Source organism: Rhinolophus hipposideros (genome assembly GCF_964194185.1).
Source record: "Rhinolophus hipposideros genome assembly, chromosome: 9".
In the NCBI taxonomy this organism is placed as follows: domain Eukaryota; kingdom Metazoa; phylum Chordata; class Mammalia; order Chiroptera; family Rhinolophidae; genus Rhinolophus; species Rhinolophus hipposideros.
The window spans coordinates 49663695-49671550 of NC_138055.1; positions in this window are offsets into that span (position 1 = coordinate 49663695).

Genomic DNA, 7856 nt, shown 5'->3' on the forward strand with positions numbered 1-7856 from the left:
CCCACTTACCTGCAACTGTAGGCCGGACCTTCCTACAGGGAAGGGGCTACAGGCTGGCTTCATCTTTGAATTCTGGTTCTTAGCATGAGGAACGTAGTAAGATGACCATTACAAGTTTAACAAACAGTAAATGCTCAAAACAGCATTGGAGGCCGCAGAAGGAGAGCTGTAGGAGGCATGGGTCAGAAACAAGGGCTGTTCTTATTACCAGCAAGCCGCACATTAAACTAAATCATCCTAGGAGTATAATGCAAATGAGTCTCTCAGTTCTTACATGTTTCAGTTCCAGGTGTACGTGGCTGGGGAAGGGCCAGAGGCCTCTTACAAGACGCATGCTTTCTCACCTGGAAGCCCAGGCCCCACTCTCTTCATCCCCAGCTCACATGCCTCTTCCCCAAAGAGCCTCCCCCAAGAGAGATGCGGCTTCTTAGGGCTCCATTCTTCCCAAGTCCGAGAACAGACGTATAGCAACTTGGGGCTGCCAAAGCTTTCCCCTCCTAATAAAGGTTAAATAAATCTGCTACTGGTGAGTAAAAGAGCACTGCACGGAGGTTCTCAGCCCTCTCAAAAAAGAAAACTCTCTTAAAAACGCAAAACCAACAAACAATGGAGACCACTTTATATGATTTATTTCGGGAGTAGAGGAGTCAGTGCATGGCCTCATCAGCCAGTGTAGTTTCATAGCGGACCTTTCTTCCTCTCTCTTATCTTCAGTTTTCTCATCTTTGAAAGGATGGGGTTGGATCTGACAATCCCTTCCAACTTCTCAGGCTTTAATTTTGAGGCTTCCTGCCTGTGTCCCAAGTTGAGCAGTTGCGGTGAAGAAACTTCCCACCCCTTAGTTTGTGAAGATGAGACCAAATGTGGGCTCCCCAGGATGGAGAAGACAGCCTGGGAAAGCCACCTTATAAGGAACTCATCTCAGAAGCACAACTGAAGAGTAAACCTGGCCCTGTTCTCAGAAAGGAAGCCTGGTTAAAGGGAGTAGGAGCCTCAATGGCTGCTTTGTTTGCATAAGTTTCATTTGCACAAACCGAAAGCAGGCTGCTGAGCGGCCTGCCGCCAGCCGGACTTCTCATCCTTCCTGAATTGTAGCATGTGAATATAGCTCGGACTTAAGTTAGTTTAGGGGATAAAGGAGAATGTCACTGGGCCAGGAAGCAATGACACCACATCTGAGAATTTGGGATCAGATGGTCTGTCCCTTCCAAGGCCCCAGCTGGGTGGCCCTTGGATGAGGCTGAAGTTATTAGAGGGGGAGTGGGTTCTGGCCAACATTGCTCTGAGGTCCAGCTGAACTGACTACGGAACGGAGTTTCGAGGGTGGGAAGGCTTCCCTCCATCAGGGGAGTTTTAGGTCAGGAGCAAGGCTGGAAACTGGGGAGACAGTTGGACTGACCCCACAGAGTCAGACGGGTCATCTGAGAACCCGTGTGTTTCAGACTGGGTCCTCCAACAAGAACTACAATGTCAACTTCACAACCACGACCAACACTGATGGAGCACTTATCCCATGTCACACACGAAGAGCTTCCTGTGTGCTCTCTCCTTCATCCTCACTACAACCCTTAAGAGGTACTACTGTCATCCTCATTTTACCGATGAGGATACTGAGGCACAGAAAGCGTGGGAGATGTGCCCAGGAGCACACGGTTATTCAGTTATGCCGTCAAGTCCCTCTGACCAGAGGCCATCCTGGCGAGCACCAATGCCACATTGCCCCCAAACATCACACCTCAAACTACAGCAGCATCTACTTCATTATATCTGGGTTACTATGCAAAGTGGTGTGGAATCAGATTCATCAGAATTAAAGGGACCTCATATTTCCACTTCCCATATGATGTTGCAATGCCTAAAACAATCCTAAATAGTTGTTCTGCCTCCTCTTGAATACTTGTGGTGCTAAGGGAGGGATCCCACTCTCTCAGAGCTGCTCATCCCTGCTTCCCAGATATTATTCCCAAATATTATTCCCAAACCCCAGGACTTTACAACCCAAGACAGGCTGACATGGATGGAAGTAGAACAGTAGGAAAAAATCCACTCAGCCAACAAATGAGCGTACATCTGGATATTCATGCAAGGATGCCTCATAGATAAACTTAGATGTACATATACTTATAAGCATATATGTATATGTATATAAGCGTATAAGTATATGTACATATACTTATAAGCGAGTATGTACATAGAGAGAGCCCTCTTATATTGTGTTTCAGACACCTTTCTCTTCCCAGCTGGCCTGGTCTGGACAGAACACTCTGCTGCTTGTCCTCCTAAGTTCTAACCCAATTACGTCCTCACATCCGCTTTCCATCTTAATTGAAAGCTCTTCCCAAGGAGCCACCATGGGGACTAGCCAGCAAGTTAGGAGTCCCAATGTGTGTGTGTGGGGGGGGTCCTGGACACCTGGGGTAGGGAGAGCGAGGTGAGAAGTGCATAAGGGTGGATACCCATGATGAGAACACCAATAGAGATGTCTCCTCCACATAAGAAAGTGAGGAGAGGGTGCAGCGGTGGCCTCTGTAGAGGCTTGGAGGCGGAGGAAGAGGGTGAAGCTGCCGGGGCGAGGGTCCAGGAGGCACTCAGCTGCCAGCGGTGTGGGGAATGGGAATTCCACCAGCACATATTTACTGCGTGCTCACTCTATGCTTGGTCTACACTGTTACTGAAATGTCAGGGTTCAGAATGGCCTAGAAATCTGTTCTTGAAACTAACTGGCTTCTGAGGAAACAGAGGACAGCAAAGCCCCAACATCAGGCCACTGTTTGAAGGAGATCCCACTCGTCTCTGGCTACAAAAGTGGTCAGGGGTCTGTCAGGACCGCCAGGCTATGGGAGAGACTGACACAGGGGACGCCAGCCTATTGTACCACCCTCTCCTCTGTGAGACCAAGACCGAGTCACTTCAGCACAGAACAAGGGACTGGAAGGACCCTGCAGCTGGCCCAGCTCAGGCAACGCCTGACGTCACCTGCCACGGGGACCCTAGCACCTGAAGATGCTGGCTCTCCAGCCTCCATCCCACTGTAGCTGCGAGTGCCCCAGGCCAGAGGCCCAGGCCAGCTGCCTGCACCTGACCACTTGTGAACCACCTCAGTCTGTAGTGTCCTCTTATGGAATGAGACTTAGAATGGCTCCATGTATGATTTCCCCCCACACTGGTTGGTGTGCTGTGTACCGCATGTGGGCTTCCAGGCATTTCTTTTTATGTATGTGGGCAGCCCTGACATTCAGCATCACACTCATGGTCTGCCTTGGGCACATTGTTCAGACATGCGGCCTGGGCCATTCATCACACAGTCCCAAGCTGTGCTTCTGGTTCTGCTGGCCAAGCCCCATGCCAGTCCTCTGCCTGGAGTGCCCTCCCCGCCACTAGCCAGCTGTCTGTCTCCTACTCATCCTCTAGCCCCAGGGCAAATCCACCCTTCCACAATGCCTCACTTCCTCCCTCCAGCCCACAGGATCTCGCCTGCCTACCACTCAGCTCTTGATGTTTGTCCCATGTGTGCCTTTGACACATCACAGCCACCTCTGATAATATTGCTGCCAATGTGCTGTCAACCCCTGCACTGCCATCTAACTTTTCATCCATACAGGTGTTTCTTCAGCTCACCTCTGAAATTCCCTGATACCCTGCCTCACAGTTCTCCTCTACTGCTTTATATTGTCATCCAAAGTGTGTTAGACAACTGTCAATGTGTGCCTGGGACTAGGAATGAATGAATGAATGAATGAATGAATGAATGAATGAATGAATGCATGAATGAGCAAACTGAGCCTTCCAGCCCCACTTGTTATAAAGGCTCGATGGAAGATGATGAGCAAAACAGAGACAGCAGGTGGGTCCCTCTGTGAGATCCGGAGGCTCCAGAGTTTGTTCATGGGGCGAGGGGAGGCTCAAGGGCAGTAGATGGCATGGGGTCTAGGGATTCATTATGCAGTGTTTTCAGAGCAAACACATTATGTTTAGCTATATTATATGTTTTTTTGGAACTAACGGAAACTTGGGGGGACCTAAACCCCCAAGCCACCCCTTGGCACCACCCCTGCAAGGGGCAGCCACCCTTGGGATTCCAGCAGCTTCCAAATCCGGAGAGTAACTGATAACATGATCTTGCTTTTTAGAATCTCAAAGTGACTACCTGCCTGCGTGTTTTGCCAGCTGTGCTCATGTTTGTTTTACACTGCCCAACAGTGATGAGAAAATAAAATGTCTATTTCATGTCCTCAGACCCCAGTGGCTTTGGAGAGGGCCTGGCGGCACAGATGACAACAAAGAGAAGTGGGTGAGACAGGCAGACAGGAATAAGGAGGCTCAGAGAGACAGGCGGGGTGTGAACAAGGGCAAGATCAAGACAGAGTGCCAACGGAGGGCAATCAGGAGTCAGCACGGGCATGAGGCATCTCCCTGGCCACTCGCCCCAGGTGTGTTGGCACAGCCGCTGTTCTGTCCCCACAAAGACGATGACAGGACTGGCAGGAGTCATTTCTGACTCATGGTCTGAAGGTATACAATCTGTCCAAATTATCATAATTGTGTGCTAGGGTAGTTGGATTATGGGCGACTTTCCCCTTTCTCATTCAGTTGTCCCTTCACTGGACTGTGCCAAGCAAAGTGGATACAAGCGTGAGGGGCTCAGCATCCGAAGGTGGGGGGAGATGATGGGCCAAGTACACGGAAAGCTAGGACTGGGGTGGCAGAACACAGCTCTGAGACTGCTGGTTCTCAAGCCAGACTGCCTGGGCTCAAACCCCAGCTCCGCCACTCAGCTGTACAACCCTGCGCAAGCTTCCTAATCTCATTATGCCTCAGCTTCCCTGTAACTTAAAATAGAGCAAGTAAGAGTACCTTACAGGGCTCTTGTAAGGATCGAATGCGTTAGTACTTTCAAAGCTCTTAAAACAGTGCCTGGCATGAAACAAGACCAAGTTAAGTGTGTGTTTAAAAAAAACAAATAGGGCCACAGAAGACCTCATTTACATAGGATGGTTAGGGAAGTACTCCCTGAAAAAATGACATTTACAGCAGAGACACAAACCATGAGAAAGTGGTACCTTCTCAAACCTCTTCATAGGGTGATTTTTAAAAAGAAAAAATTCCAAAAACGACATGTACATTTTAAAAATATACGTTTTGAGAATTTCAAGACTTGGGGATGACTCTATGTAGAGTTACACTGTCTAGCTCACTTGGTTTGGTTGCCAAAGGTGACCTATTTTCTGGGGGTGCGGCTGCAGCCTGGGGAACTAGGCTTTGCTCTGAGGAAAGCCAAGAGCATCAATGGAGAGCAGACCCATGGCTCTGACCTCCCAGGCCACGTGTTATATTTGATGAGATTACCAACAGCTGCCTTGTGCAGAGCCAAGAACCGAGAGAGAGAGAGAGAGAGAGAGAGAGAGAGAGAGAGAGAGAGAGAGAGAGAGAGAGAGACAGACAGACAGACAGACAGACAGAGACAGAGACAGAGACAGAGACAGAGAAGAGTGGCTCCCTCCAGGAGCCCACCGAGTGCAGCCTGGACCTGCAGGCTCTCCCTCCAGCATATAGATTGCCTCTGCAGGCTGAATGGGTGGAAATAGCCACCCATCACTCCCTCTAATTCTCTGTCTCTGGGGGGCCCTGTGCTTCCCAGGACCCCTGCAATATGGCCTAAGGAAGACCCTGGACCTTGCCCCTGACCCCATATCATGACAACTCCCCTCATGCCATTGGCTCAGGGCTCTTCCTTTCCTTTTCTCCCCCTTAAAGTGACCATTAGAATCCTGACCAGTAAAATCCTTTCAAGTTATATACATATCTACACAACAGGGGCCTTCTACAGCCAAGCAGGACTCGCTCAGGCAGACTACAGGAGGCAATATTCAGGGGCAGGGAACTCTCGGCAAACCCTTCTAATAAAACTGCAGCTGGCCTTCTCCCCCCCACCCCCCCCGCCCAGGGCAGTCTGGCTGGAGGTCACTGCTGGGAAGATGCTCAGAAGGGTCTGTGCCCCATCACCTTCTTTGACACCTTGAGCTGCTTAAGTCATAGATGCTAATTGCAAAGACCCAAACACTTCTAGTCCAAATCCTCATTTGTAAGTAAGGAAATTGAGGCCCAGGGAGCGAAAGGGATTTGCCTAAAGCCACGTGGCCACTAAGACCGAGGCCTCTCTATGCCCACACACTACTCATTGTAAGAGGACCACTCTGACACCCACCTGTGCCACCTCAAGCTCTGGTTTACGGGGCACTTTTCTGGAAGGCACAATAAGTTTAAAATGTCCTGCTGCCATGGCCTCAGCAAAATGTCACCCTCTCTCCACCCCTCTGCTGGCTAGATTCCCAGAATGCCAGGAAAGCCTACACTCTCCTCCACTCAGTAACCTGGAAACAGCTCTGGCTGCCCACAGCTCACACCCCAGCCAGAACACAGAGGCCCTGAGCGCTTCCCAAAAGCCAAGAACAGGGCAGAAAGTCCGACAAGGCCCTAAGTATCCAGGTCCCTGGTCCAGGGTCCATACTTGTCAGTCTAAACACACACAAGCCACCAGACTCTCAAGCCTTCTTGTACAAAACAGTGGACCTGGACTCTGAGCCCAGTTTTCTTCCTTCTTCTGAGGGTTTCTGGGCCCATTCTCCTGCCTCAGTGTTCTAGCTACCACCAGCAGCAGCCGCCGCCTCTGGCCCCATAAAGGCCACCTGCCTCAGGAAGGCCCCAGGTGTGGGAGAGAAGACGCTCTTGAAGCATAGCTGAGTCACACTCCAAGCTCTCAAAGCACAGCTTCTCACAATGGCCAGTGTCATCATCATTACTGGGAGGGACAGCTGCCGCCCATCTCCTGAGAAGTAAGCCCCTTGCCTTCAGATGCCCTATCAGGCTGGGCAGCAGGAGGGTGAGGCTTGGGTCTTGAAGAGTCCAGGAGAAGGAGGCCTGGTTGGCTGCGGCAACTGCACAGACCTGAGTGGACACATACTTAATTCAAGCCCATAGCCCTGGCAGATGAGTGAGAAGCCCAGAGCTTTGTGTGTGGGCAGGGTATAAGGACACATTTTGGAAATGCTTTTACGTTCTGGCCTATATATCCACGGAAGGAAGGGAGGGATCAAGGACAACTACCAGGGATTTTGCCCTGGCCAACAGCCCCTATAACCTGATACTCGGGACACTCTGGCGGCTTGTACCAGTGGGGAGCTCAGAGCACCCCCAAGTCTGGAAGGCCGAGCCTTGTAGGCTGGTGTGCAGGGCTCTGAGAGACGCAATGACTAGGGCTGTGAACCTCCATTCCAACGTGGGAGCAGCCATGGGCCTGAAAAGCAGCCGTGAGCAGAGAGACCCTGCAGCCCAAGGAACCTACCGCTCTCTGGACTTGCCCTCTGTGGCACCTTGTCCCTTTCAATGGCCTTCTTCTGCGTCCATCTGTCTAGGTGGGTGGTCTGCTCCACGAGGGACCAGGACTACCTGTCTTGTTCACAGAGCCCCTACCAAACCCATAGTAAGTATTCCAAAATGAAGGGAAGGGGAGTGGAAGGGAGGGAGGAACTTACATGCCTGGGTCTACGAAATGTTAGGGTTCAGGGAGATTGCATCTGGAGTGCCAGGGGCACAAGGAAAGGTCATGGATGAGCAAGGCCCATGGCACAGGCATGAAACACATCCAACTGCCTCATCAGTCGACCCTGTGATTAAACAGTGACGTAACCTTGGGCAAATCTTTCTGTGCCTTAGTCTCTTTGACTATAAACAGGGACAAAAATACCTGCCCTAACATTAGGGTAAAAAATAAGATGATAGAAGTGAAAGTGTGCTAAGAAAGGATGAAAACAGATCGAATCCAATAGCATAGTAAGTACTGGGAGTAAGAGCAATGT